The sequence below is a fragment of the Myotis myotis genome, unplaced genomic scaffold, assembly GCF_014108235.1.
Source record: "Myotis myotis isolate mMyoMyo1 unplaced genomic scaffold, mMyoMyo1.p scaffold_m19_p_7, whole genome shotgun sequence".
Classification (NCBI taxonomy): Eukaryota; Metazoa; Chordata; class Mammalia; order Chiroptera; family Vespertilionidae; genus Myotis; species Myotis myotis.
Window position 1 is genome coordinate 44,455,114 of NW_023416379.1, and position 13,814 is coordinate 44,468,927.

At 39.9% G+C, this 13,814-nt stretch overlaps 1 long non-coding RNA gene across 1 annotated transcript in view; it reads right to left on the reverse strand.

Annotated features, from left to right (window-relative positions):
• Positions 1 to 212: 212 nt before the first annotated feature.
• Positions 213 to 13,814, reverse strand: part of LOC118659988 — a 46,918-nt gene continuing 33,316 nt past the window's right edge. Inside the window, exon 3 of the long non-coding RNA XR_004968774.1 lies at positions 213 to 326. This is a non-coding gene — a long non-coding RNA (uncharacterized LOC118659988). The remainder of the gene's footprint in view (positions 327 to 13,814) is intronic.

Here is a 13,814-nt window from a genome sequence, read left to right on the forward strand (position 1 = left end):
CAATGTGCGTAGTTAACACTACTAGATTGTACACTTAAAATGGTTAAGGTAGTAAATTTTGTCATGTGTTTTTAATCACAATTTTAAAAATTAGACTTCAAGATTATAGTTCCATCTTTTAAGCAGGAATGGTGTACAATGCATAAATCGGAGAGTCCAGGCCTTCCTTTCCTTTGCCCCATGCTTAGTCTCTTCCCATCGCTTACCCACTGCAGCGGAGTCAGCCTCTGGATCTCGGGATTTTCTGTGAAGGATCAGAAGGTAGTGGGGTGGTAAGACAGCAAGGGGCCTAGGGAATTAAAAATGAAGTTGCTTCTCAAGAGTTTCTGAAAAGAGAAGAGAAGAGAGAGAATTGGTGTGGGAAGATCAAGTCTACCACTAGCCTATGTGGAAGCTTTGTGCGGATTGGGAAAAGAGGCCTCTCGGGGTGGATAAAGCCCACCTGCTCAGTGGCTGACATCTTTCTTTGAAGATATGGAAAACCTTCCTCCAACAAGTAGAGTCCCACTAGAGCCATCTACTGAGGTGAGAGTGCAGGCTAGATCCCGTTCCCCTGGCTGGTGTGGTTCACTTGGTTGAGTGTTGTCCTGTGCACTGACCTGTCAGGGCTCATACACAGGTTGCAGGTTCGATCTCCAGGTCAGAGCATGTGCGGGAGGCAGCTGATTGATTCTCTCCCTCCCCCTCTCCCTCTCCCTCTCCTCCCCCCTCCCTCCCTTTCCCCTCCCCTCCTCCTCCCCTCTTCCTTCCCTCCCCCCTCCCCCTCTCCCTCTCTCTCTCTCCTCTCCCTCTCCTCTCTCTCTCCTCCCCCCTCTCCCTCCCCTCCCCCTCCCCCTCCCCCTCTCCCTCTCTCTCTCCCTCTCCCTCTCTCTCTCCTCCCCCTCTCCCTCCCCTCCCCCTCCCCCTCCCCCTCTCCCTCTCCCTGTCCTATCCTCCCTTTCCCCCCTCCCTCTCCTCCCCTTCCCCACTCCCTGTCCCTGTCCCTGTCCCTGTCCCTCTCTCTCCCCTTCTCTCTGTACCTCTCTATTCTTCCCTAAAAAATAAAAATCAATAAAGATGACATAAGAGTCTCTGGTAAGGGCAGTGTATGGGAGAAAAGCGATATTAAAAATGTATAAGTAGAGCCAGAAATTATGTCCCCTTCATAAGTTTAAGTTTTTAAAAAGCATTTAAGATTTCAAATAAATTATGAAATAATGAGAAACATATAAATGTGTATAAATAATGGTATAGCAGACACCCATGCATAGAACCAAGGTTTAACATGGATCAACATATTGCTGCCACATTTTCTTCAGACACTGCAGTTGCGGATATGTTCTTACTAATGTTACAGACACAGATGAAATTCACTGTGGTCCCGTCTCATTCCTCTTCCTAGGTCTCCAGAAGTGAACCTCATTCTGAAGTTAATATTTATTCTCCTTGCATCTAAAGCTTTTCCACATATGTTTGTATACATAAATAATATATAGCATTTTTGACATATTTGAATGGTTATATAATATAATATACTTTTGAAACATATTGTGTGCATTTAAGATTATTTTTTGAGATATTTTCATTTTATTATATGTAGAATTTTAATTCCTCTATAGTACTCCATTGTATGACTACCAAAATGCTCATCCATTTCCCTACTGAAGAAGAGTGTGTTCCTGTTCTTATGAACCTATAAGGTAAGAGTGTGTCCACTCTGTTACTTCCTTCGTGCAAACAGAACTACTTATGGATTGCTCTGAAACCCCAACATTCTTGGGGTGAACATTTATCTTAGCTCCCTGTAGTCAAAGCTGATGCATTCAGAAAAAACAAAACCCATTCTTAGAAGCTTCCTGCCCTGCCTCTGGCCTTACCTTCCTAGCCCTCTCCCGCAAGCGCTCTCTCCGTCATCAGGGTCATGAAATGCTGTGGTTCTCCCAACCCACAGAAACGCTGTGCAGAGGACCATGTTCCTGAGTTTGAGTCCAGGCTGAAATTTAGCCCTAAGACTTTTGAAACTTTGATGACAAGGGTAGACGTAGAACAAAAATATTATTTAAAAGCTTTGGTTTTCTCTCTTCTCGGGAGTGGAACAGAGACTTGAATACAGGTTGGGGTCAACTGTTGCTTTGTCTAGGACAAACTTTTGAATGAGACATTGAGTTTCGCAAACTCAAAGTAGTGAGTGCAACCAAACAAGATGCTGAGATCAATGGCTCCAAGCAGCTCCTCATAAAAATACACAGCATTGTCTACGTGGTAAGAACACTCGCATCTCTGCAATACTGCCCCTTGGACTGATTTATTTTCTAAGCGGCATTGATAGTGTTTGAGTCTAAATAATGCTGTTATTACTTGTGGAAGTAGATAATTTATTTTTGTAAACAGTTATTGTAATTGGGGCTGAGACATGGGAGCTGAAGGAATTGTTTCCATGAAGTATTTTGTGCAACTCCGGTCACAAGCACGGCTACTCTGGGGCATGGTTGCCAAACAATTATTTGTTGAATTAAGTGACAGCAGGCTTGGAGTTGGGGTGCAGGTCATTCTTTCCACCTCCTCATGGACACTGGAGTCCTGTGAAGAGATCCAAGAACTGGAGCTACAGTAAGGAGTCATTGTGGCCTGTGAGCAGGAAGGCATACAACCAAAAAAAAAAAAGAAAAAAGAAAGAAGGAAGGAAAGAAAGAAAGAAAGAAAGAAAGAAAGAAAGAAAGAAAGAAAGAAAGAAAGAAAGAAAGGAAGGAAGGAAGGAAGGAAGGAAGGAAGGAAGGAAGGAAGGAAGGAAGGAAGAAAGGGCAGCAGCCGGCCTCTGGCTGCAGCAGAGGGGCCTTTGGTTAGCACATCTGATCACCTTTTTGGGGACTTCCAGAAATAATTAGGAGACATTTTATGGGGGCTCAGAAATCAGTCAGATAATACATTGGAACTTGAACGTTAAGCATTCATACAACCTTATTGATATTCACAGAGTATTGAAGAATTTGTGCTGGTAAAGAATGGAGACTGTACAGCTGTTTTCTTTTGCCTTCTGAGGAGCAGTATTGGAAATAATGGCTGTGTTTCTTCCTGTCCTAATGCACAGAAATCCTTTGGAAAGTGGTGAATTTTGCAGGGAGTATTTTAGGCTTGAAAAGGAGGCAATTATAGAATAGAAATGGGAAGATTTTTAGCTGGCAACCCCAGAGGGCATGATTTATAAATGTACTTCATATATATTTTGGATTTAATCCCTACTTTTTTTGTCTAATCTAAATGTTAAGAGTTAGAAAGGTCAAATTCAAACACCTTTCCACTATCCAAGATTGAGGTTTCACACTGATTTTTATAATATTTTAATCTAAGTATATACTTTAAAAATATCCTTGAGTAATTGTCTCCTTTAATACCTAATTATTAATTGGACGAAGATGATATATTTTACTTTGACTGTATTGGTTGGATTTCCAAATACACTTGGCATACATAGATAATGAATGGCAGCAAATCCATCCTTGAGAGCTGGGAGACACCTCACTACTTCTCTGGATCACTGTGGGACTTTAAAGCCCTAATTTTTAAAGGTATCGGTTTACTGTTGCTTTTAATTTCATTTTGAATGATAAAGCTCTCTGCGACCTTGCTGAAGAGGGCTGTATGAATTTATTATATTGTTCTTATTACTGGTCATACATTATCCATGCAGTATTAACGGGAAAACCAGGAGAGATAAGGTAAGATTTTAAAGTAAGAGACTCATTTACAAGAAGCGAAAACCTTATCGCCTTTTCCTTTTCCTCTTTCTTTTTTTTTTTCAGGTTCATCATTTTTCTGCCTCTGCCTTCTTCTGTTAGCTTGTTAACAGTATAGTTTCTATAGCAACACCTATTGGTTGTTGTAATAATGAAAGCCACAGCAAGATCTCCTGCAGAGAAATCCTTGATGCTGACAAGATCAACTCATACTGTCTTTGTCTGACGTTTCCTATTTCTTCTTGGAATAACCCTTTGAGCAGAATATAAAAATCTCTACTAATTACCTGTGAAATAAACAGCTGAAGTCAGGCAGCCCCAACAGCACATCGGATGTTAGCTTTATTCCAGCAACGGTGAGATGTGCCAAAAGGAAGCCAATTTCTTTAGCTATAAATTTCACTAGCCAGCAACGTTAACTTGAGATAAAATGAAGGTCAGTCCACTTCTTCCAATTTGAGGTAAAAGCTTTTATTAGAAAAAATTTCCCAATGTACTCAGGTTTTAGCACTTCATCAAAATAGCAAAAGTAAATGTCTCATTTTAATGTATGATTTAGAATAACAGGTCAGAAATAAAAGATTGAATGCTAATTCTGATAAGATAGGTTTGGTTAACCATTTTGACAGCCACTTACACTAAATCTTATCGTTTACTTCTATATTTTGGAGCTATTGGGGGCCATTTCTTCTATCTAATGTTCCTTTCCTGAATTATTCAGATAACTGCATTGCTTATCCATTTTGCTTTATGTGATGCATTTATCCTTATTAAATGGAAAGAATTAATAAGTTATAAGTTTTCTTTGTTGCAAATTTACCCACTGTGCATCATTAACCAAGAATAAAGTATTAATGCTGAAAATATACCTTAATATCTATTCCCAGGTCCTTGATGAGTTGATCTCTGGCCTTATTTCCTATCTCTTCTGACTTCTTTTTGAAGTCTTTCTGATTCCCATATAAACTTATCTATTTACTTTTTGTTTTAATGATCCCCTTCTTGTTTTCTCATGAACAACAACAAAAATTTAGTTGGACTCTGAAAATCTACATTAATTCTTCCCAGTCACTAGCCATCTATTCCATAAATTTAAATCGTTTTCTAAGGGTTTAAAATAGTTTACCCATCTTCTAATAATTTAAACATTTAATATCATTTGAAGTCTTAATGGCTAGGAATCAAAGCAACATTAAATGATATAAAATGTTTCAATTTCAATTATAGACATTGAGAATGTAGACAAAGTATTTAATTAAATTAAAACCCAGAAATTGACAAGGACCAAAAATCTTATTTCCTTTTCCAATGTTTTTAATATCCTTGTATTTACAAAAGGTTAAAACGTCTACCAATCAAACTGCTGCAATTTTCCAAAGCTGTTATCTTTTTAAAATACATAGATACACACATACATATAGAGCAGAGTTTTATTCATTTACTAGAGGCCTTCCCTCCCCTCGCTGCTGGCACCAGCTTCCCTCGCATCCTGGACCTCGTCTGGAAGGTCATCCAGTCTAATTAGCATATTATGCCTTTATTATTATAGATAATTAGAAAAAAAGTAAGAAAAAACTTCTTGGTAATGTTAACTATGGTAAATGCCTTCCTACTGGGTTTCATAAATTCTGGTCCTCCTCTGCTGCTATTTCATCCCAAAAATCTGTAAGTCTCATCTCCAGCACAAGTAGTAGTGATGCTAGAGATAATAAGGAAAAAGCACCAAGGACTTTGCCACCTGGATCTCAATGACAACTATCTTGACCCTTACATCCCCTTTATTTAATGTACAAAGTTCATAGATTCTGAATCCCATAGTCTAGCATGCATCTGAAAAGCACTTCACCACACCCTCTTTAGAAGAATGGTATCAGATACAACCTTAGGCTACGCCTGTTATTTTGCTTCATCAGGAAATCTCTAGAGAAATTGTTGCTTCACTTATCTGATCATAATCTTCAAATGCAGATGACGCTTAAGGCTTGCAATTACATCTGGCCTGATCATCAGCTCATGTTGGCTCCAACTTCAAAATCTTGAATTTAATACTTCTAGGACTGCAACCTTCATAGTTCCAACTCCCATAGCTATTAAACCTTTCTCCATCTACATGAAGCCTCCAGTTAGGTGATTCCTCAAACTTTACTCAACCTGTCACCAGTGTCTGCCGTGGAGCCCACTTTGTCTCTACAGTGACTTCAGTGCTTTGTTTCTTCCTCCCCTCACTTGCTCACGCACTGACCCGCTTGACGGGAATAGTACTGGGTTATTCCTAGTGTGTTTTCTGCACATCTCCTCCCCCTTCTTTCTAGTATGCACATGTCTTCATATATATCCTATATAATAAAAGGGTAATATGCAAATAGACTGAACGGCAGAACAACCAATCAAAGCATAATATGCTAATGATATGCTAAGGCTGCTCAACTGCTTGCTATGACATGCACTGACCAGCAGGGGACAGATAGTCAACTGGTCGACCAGTCGCTATGATGTGCACTGACCACGAGGAGGCAGATGCTCTGAGCAGTAGGTTAGCTTGCTGCTGGGGTCTGGCCCATTGGGACTGAGCAAGATGGGCCAGACTTGCTCTGGAGCTCTCCCTCAGTTCCTCCCCTGCTCAGTCGTGCACTGGTGGGGTCCCTCAGCCTGGCCTGCACCCTCTCACAATCCAGGACCCCTGGGGGATGTTGGAGGGCCGGTTTCAGCCTGATCCCACGGGCCACTCCGCTTGGGAGGGCGCCAGATGCAGGGCTCATGGCTGGCAAGCCTCTCCCAATCGGGACTGATTGGGCGTGAGCCCAGGCAGGCACAGTGTGGCCGGGATGAGCGGGCAGTGTTGGACTGTGGGTTTCAGCCCCATCCCTGCAGGCCACAGAGAAGGACCTCACCCATACACTGGAATATATATATATATCTCAAACCCAACAAACAAAAGAACTTTCCTGTGGACTGTCATGCTTAACCACTATCCAATTTATTTATTTCTCTTTTTTGGCGTCAAACTCTCTAAAGAATGATCCAAACCCTCTGCCTTCCACTTCGATACTATTTGATTCATTCCCTAATTCCATGTAGAAGCAAGTTTCTGTCTCCATTATTCTTTTAAAACTGGTTCCTCAAAACACACCAGCGCATTCTTTTTAACACCCATGAGCCCAGGACTCCAACACAGATTTCTACCTTAGGGCACTGTCTTTGTTTCATGTCGGCATTTCCTGTTGGATGTCACAGGCACCTTAAACTCAACTCGAAACATAATATCTACTTCCCTCACACTTGCTGCTCCTCTTGTTATCTCCACTTTGGTTAAGACACCAGAAATCTAAGAATCATTAAAAGGTTAAGCCCGAAAATCGTCCTGACCTAGACTTTCCTCATCACCCTCCCATTTCCAAATCCTGTCCTTTTTACCTCCTAAATACCTCGCCAATCTATGTCCTCCTCTTTATCCCCAGTCCCAGAATCTTAATTTGGGTCTTTCTAAGTTAAATTCCTAAAATTTGGCTCTTTAGAATGTAAAATAGTCTGTCATAGTCTGACACTTCTTTTCCTTCCCTGACGTATCTCCAGCATCTCCTCAAATGTACCCTTCTCTTCAACCTGCTGGACTAGTTTGAGTTCGCACGCCTGCCTGTGCCCTCTCATTTATGTCTCTTTCCTGCCAGAAGTTTTCCTCCCCTTCCCGACTCTTCTCTGCATTCTTGCTCTTCCTTGCTAACCTGTCTCTGTCTGTTCTCTGTTGGCTCCTTATAGATTTTCCTTGGACTTCTCTGGTGACTCTTTCTCAGCCTTCTCTAGTCTCTCTTCCTTCTCTAATTAACCCCTAAGTGTGCATGCACGTTAAAGCGTGAACCCAGACTCTTCTCTCTTAAAATTCTCTCTTTTGGAGAACTCATCCAGTTCTATGCTGATGACTCCTTCAGGGGAAGTCTTCTCTGCAGATCCCACTTGGGTGTCTCAGTCTTCTTAAATTTAACAAGTTCAAAGTGGAATGTCTGAAATTCCTCCCTTGTTCTCTCTCCTCCTCCTCTTCCTCCTCCTCCTCCTCCTCCTCCTCCTCCTCCTCCTCCTCCTCCTCCTCCTCCTCCTCCTCCTCCTCCTCCTCCTTTCTTTCCCATTTCAGTAACTGGCACCACTGACTATCCACGTTTTGAGCCAGAAATAAACCAGGTTTTGAACCATCTTTGTACTTCTAATCCATCAGTAGGTCCCTGCTATTTTATCTCCAAAGTAGCACTCAGGCCTCTAGAGTCTACAGCTCACTGCTGTCATCGTAGTTTGACCCCATCAGTTTTCATATGCTTTTTTGAAATAACCTCCTGACCTGCTTCCACTTCTGCCTCTTTACAAGTCAGTCTCCAAAGAGCAGCCAAAACAACATTTTAGAAAACTAAGTCACATCAAATTATTTTCCTGTTTTGTAACCCTAATGGCTTCTCTTTATACTTTTGATAAAGTCTGAAATTCTTGCAATGATCTTCAATGCGCCAAAGGACCTGACTCCTGCCTCCCTCCTGCAAACTCGCCTCACACCCTCTCCTACTGTGCAATACACTTCATTCACATTGCCCTTCTTTCATTTCCTAAAACGGGCCGAGTTGTTTTCAGCTACCTGCAGTTCCTTCCTGTAATCCTTTCCACTCTCTAGCACTTCATTTGAATAACCCCTCCATATCTTTCATATCATAACTCAAATATCATGTTTTTAGAGATGACTTCTCTAACCATAATTTCCAAGTAGCTCCACACCCTCCTAATATTATCTACCAGAACAGCTGATTTCCTTCTTGGCATTTATCACACAATTCATGTTTCATTTACTGACTATCACGCCTCCTAGCATATATGCTCCATGAAGAGAGGAACAATGTGTCTTGTTCAGTCCTGTGATTCCAGTGTGTAGTACAGTGCCTGCACTCAATACTTATTTGTGAAGCACATGATGAGCATGCCTTTTCGATGTCAGCTATTCTTGGAAACATTTTCTAGAAATCCCCCCCTGGTTTAAGGGTTCAGCTGAACCCTGCTGAATTAAGGGTTTTTCCTAGAGCTCCTTCCTTTTCTTCTCTATCAAAGCAGTTATTTTTCCATAGTATAATTCATGGTTTTCATATCATTTTTCCCCAGTAAACTGTGAGTCCGCGAGGTAGCCTTGTTCATCTCTGCATCTCTGACAGTCCCAGCACACTGTCTTGCCCATAGTGCAGGGGTGGGCAAACTTTTTGACTCGAGGGCCACAATGGGTTCTTAAACTGGACCGGAGGGCCGGAACAAAAGCATGGATGGAGTGTTTGTGTGAACTAATATAAATTCAAAGTAAACATCATTACATAAAAGGGTACGGTCTTTTTTTTTTTAGTTTTATTCATTTCAAACGGGCCGGATCCGGCCCGCGGGCCGTAGTTTGCCCATGGCTGCCATAGTGAATGCTCAACAGTCATTTGTTAATGGATGCGGTAGCAAATCTAAACTCCCCAGGATTCCACCAGGTGTTTCTCAGTTGGGTGGTGGGAGCAGTTGACATTTTGTATTAGACAATTATTTGATGGGTAGAACCATCTGAAGAATTGTATCTTGGATCCTGGGCTCTAAATGCCAATAGCAGTTCCAACATCAGACATTGTGTCAAACAAAATTGCCATCCCACCTTTCCAAGTGATATCTTCCTTTCTAAAGAAACTTTAAAGAGCTCAATCTTATACTGGAGGGAATGATTGTGTCTTAAACTTCCCCATTTCCCATTAAACAGCATTGTTCTTTTTGCAAACATGCTTAGAAGTTAATAAACACCCATTGAACTTTAATTCATATTGTTGGAATTCTACAAGGTCAAGATGAACCTTTTACATAAGTTTAGACATATCACCTTTCTGTAGTATATTTATTTTTAAATTATACCTTATTATCATTTCCTTAAAAAATGAGACAGTTATAAATGTATACTAACAGAAAGCAGAGAATATAAACTTTTAAGAAAAACTAAAAGGAAAGAAAGGACTTAGCTTGGTATAGTAGTTTCCAACTATAATTTGAATATGATCAGTCACTTAAAAATATTGTAGTCCAATACAAACATAATTGGGAAATATTTTCAATGGTCCTTTTAAAAATAAGGAACATCAGATAAGGCTCAAACATTTACTCAACATCATATTGAAACCCTCAGTGGCATACAATATCAGTGCCTCTATGTCCAGTGTGCAGCCTTGTTTTATTCTTTCCTAAAGCACTTTCCTACCTGTACTGCCTTATGGTACTCGCTAACCTGTTTCTAAGTGAAGCCTATTGTTTTCCTTTTGTTTTGGGATGGAAACTGCCAGAATTACATTTTTAATTTGAAATGATTTTTTTTCCCCCACCATGATTGGTCTGCCGGGCAAATTTCTTTCCTCAATGTGATTTTGTGCAATTTTCTATTTCATGGGAGTCAACATTATAAAGAATAAAAGCAAAAAGATTAGATTAACATTAGCTGCATTAGTAAAAATTGACATTCACATCTAGCTGTGGGATGTGTGAAATAATGTGTTTATCTTTTTTTTCTTTCATTCTAGTGAGTTTTATTCTAATGACTGGCTTTGAACTATAAGTTTAGTATCTGTGAAAATAGAATTGAATTCCTTTGCTGTTACTAGCTCCAAATTGAAAGCCATACCCTCTCTCCTACACACTCCCTCTACTCCCCAAAATATATCTTATATGATGTTTTAAAAATATTTAGCAACTCCTTTTTATCATTCCCACAACATGCTTTGCTAGGGCAATTGAGGACTCTATAATTATTCAAACATAAATTTTTGATAAGATTATCAGTACTGATTTTTCTTTAATACTCTTGGAAATTGAGTCAGCTTGGCAACTACTATAGATGAGGACACTTCAAACCTGTTCTCTCCCTCATTCTGTGTGACAAGGTGTGCTCTGCCTGCCCACACCTGCCTTCAGTAAACAGTCAAAAGGGAAGACAGAGGAAAAAACAATTTAAGGCTGTAATGAACTTTTAGATAATTTATAAATCATGCAATATTGTCACAAGCAGATTTTTTCAGTTTTAAATAAAACCCTTATAGTTTTTCTAAGAAAAAATATTCTTACTGTTTTCTATTTCTAGAAAAGAAGCAGTAGCATGAAGGGAGTGACAGAATAGAGAATAAAAAAGAAAAATAGATTTGAGACTTAGCTAATTAATGAAATGTTTAATCTCTATATTGAAATGATCCCATGCTGTGCATCCCACAAAATTCAAACTTGTATGCTATTTGGGCTCTATTACATATTCAAATTCATTCATATTTAACTGGGAAATCACTTACTGGTGCATGAAAACATGGACTACCCTTTTAACATTTTCAAGTGAGGTTGTCAACTCTGTTTTACCCTATGTGAAATGTATGAGCTCAAATGATTTGGATTGTAAATCATCTATATTCCTGTAATTGATTGGAGCCAAGTAAAATAGGACTTACTGTGAGCAGTCATCTGAGCTCAATAGAATTTGGTGACAGCTTTATGAAATGGAAAATGTTAAGATGGAGATATTAGCACAGATGTGAAGAAACAATAAACATAAAACAATAATTTGTTTTTCTTTAAAAGATCCAAAATTCATTTGAAGAAAATATTGGAGATATATTGTCACATCAGAAAAACAAACAAACAAACAAACAAACAAAAAAACCCCACAGAACTATGGTGCCTAAGAAAATTTTTCAAAGAAGGGACAGTATCCGCTTGAGATAGTCTTTGTAGTTTTATTTATAAGAATAACAAAATCTGGGATAAGTCTAACTGCTAAGTTTAGAGGGGACTTGAGTAGTATATCTTCATACATAAATTAGCAGAATGCTATTGAGCTGCCCAAAACGATGATACATAATAATTATTTAATATTTTGTCAAATGGGAAAGAATGAAATGCAAATTGAAGCTGTGCTCTCTGATTTCCATTGTGTTGAGTTGTATGTGATTGTAATTATGAGTAGTAAGATGATGGGAATATGGAATTTCCTGCTTTTGTTTCCATTATTGCAGTAAAACGTAATTTGTGCATTAAATAAAAATTAGGTGATAAAGATAACAGTGCCATTTCTAATACAAAAAAAAAATGTGGAACTGTTTTCTGGTTCTGCCTCTGTTGAACTTGACGCTTGTAAGAGACAGTGAATTTGACTTCAGTGATTCTGCTGTTCACCAGATAGTCCCAGGATAACTGCATTTTACTGCTGAAACACCATCTGGACTTTGTTCAAAATCCTCCTCAGCATGAATTGTGGTTGGCTAATGTCTCTCCTTGTACAAACATCATAAATTATTACTCTCACTTGGGACCTTTATCACTTTATAATTTAGGTTATTTCAACCATTCAGGACACAGCTACAGGAACTTTTCAGTACTTCACACTATTTTCTTGGTGACAATTAGTATGTTTTTAAAGAGACTTTATACTGAGTTTTTGTGTGTGTGTGTGTGTATGTGTTAACATGCTCAGATTCTGGTGTTATATACTTATATCCCAAGTTGTTCCCATCTTCAAAAGCTGGAAGTTTAAAAGGAAACAATCAAACAAAAACAAAATGTCAACAAGCTCTGTCATAACAAGAGTGGCAAGGAAGGATTTCAGCACTTTCTCCTTTAACTGATAGAGCTGTGCAAGTGATTATAATTTTCTCATCCACCAAGTCACATTCCTTTCCTGTGATGGTCTTGCTCCTTCTCATCCCTGGAGGTTCCTGCTCCTTAAGTAGCAAGCAGCTGTCTAGGTGATAAGAATGTGATAATAATCGCCTTGAGGTGATTCTTTGTATTTACTAAAGGCAAACACTCCAGCCCCAAGAGACCAGCAAGAGAGATTGACCTCCTGGCCCCCAATTGTAGAAACTAGAAAGGAGGCTTCACTTGGAATCTTCAGAAACACAAATGCTGACTCTATTTCTTTTGGGCTGATAGGCCAGCCTTTGCCTTTCTTCAGCTACCACATTTTTGGTCCCAGAAACACAACAAATCACCTCACAGGTGCTCAGTAAGTCCATTGTTCACTTGGCATCAGAAGAGCATCAAACCCATCCCTTCTGTCCTTTCTGTTAGTGCCAGTGACCCAGTAGCCCATTAGATTTGGGCATTACCACTTTGGGAGGAGAGCTGAGAGGCCAAAGTAGCCGACATACAACAGGCCAAACCTGAGCTGAAAATAGAGATATGTGATTTTTATGAAGTGACTAGAGGCCCAGTGCACAAAATCGTGCATGGGTAGCGTCCCTAGGCCTAGCCTGTGATCAGGGCCATCTTCTGCCCTCTCGCCAGTCCCCAGTCCCGCACCACTGACGCCACCCACCCTGGTTCCCCGTTTGCTACCTGGACAATCAGAGTCTGTGGTCCGGGGTGGGGGAGGAGGGACTGAGAGGTGGTCAATGCACCTCACAGCAACTGGTCGAGTGGTCATTCTGGTCATTACACTGTTATGGTCACTAAACCTTTATTATATAGGATTACTTACTTCTCAAATAATTACCCCAGAGTTAGAGCACATAAGGGGGCCTGATTGATATCTAGTCTTTGTAGCCAGCATCCCATGACACCAGTCACTAACCCATGGGGCAACATAGTGGACAGAGAGCAGTGCATTGATGAAAGGGGTCATTGAGACACTGAGATGCCCATTGAGGTGAACCATCCAGCTCTGTTTTCTTCAAAATAGAGTCTTCTAGAGTGAGTCCTTCAGGAAGAACCTAGTAACCCAATTGTTAAGATCAAGTAAAGGAAAGTGGAAATGGGGAAAAACAAATATTGAATACTTACTATGTACCATGCACTGGGCTAGGTGTTTTACATATGCTAATCCTCAGAGTAACCCTGTGAGTAACATATTATCATTCTTGTTTGCTAGATGAGGAAACCACTAGTCATAATTGTAAGTTGTAGAGATAATATTTGAACTCTGTCTGTGTCCATGGGTATCTTTCTACCACATGCTGTCACTCATAAAATGTCCAAGTCTAAAATAACTTTTTGAGCTTTGGGGCCTCTTACACGGAGACTTGATTGTAAAGAGGCAGAATGGGAGGAGATCAGATGGAGTGGCAGTCAGAAGATTTCAGGTTG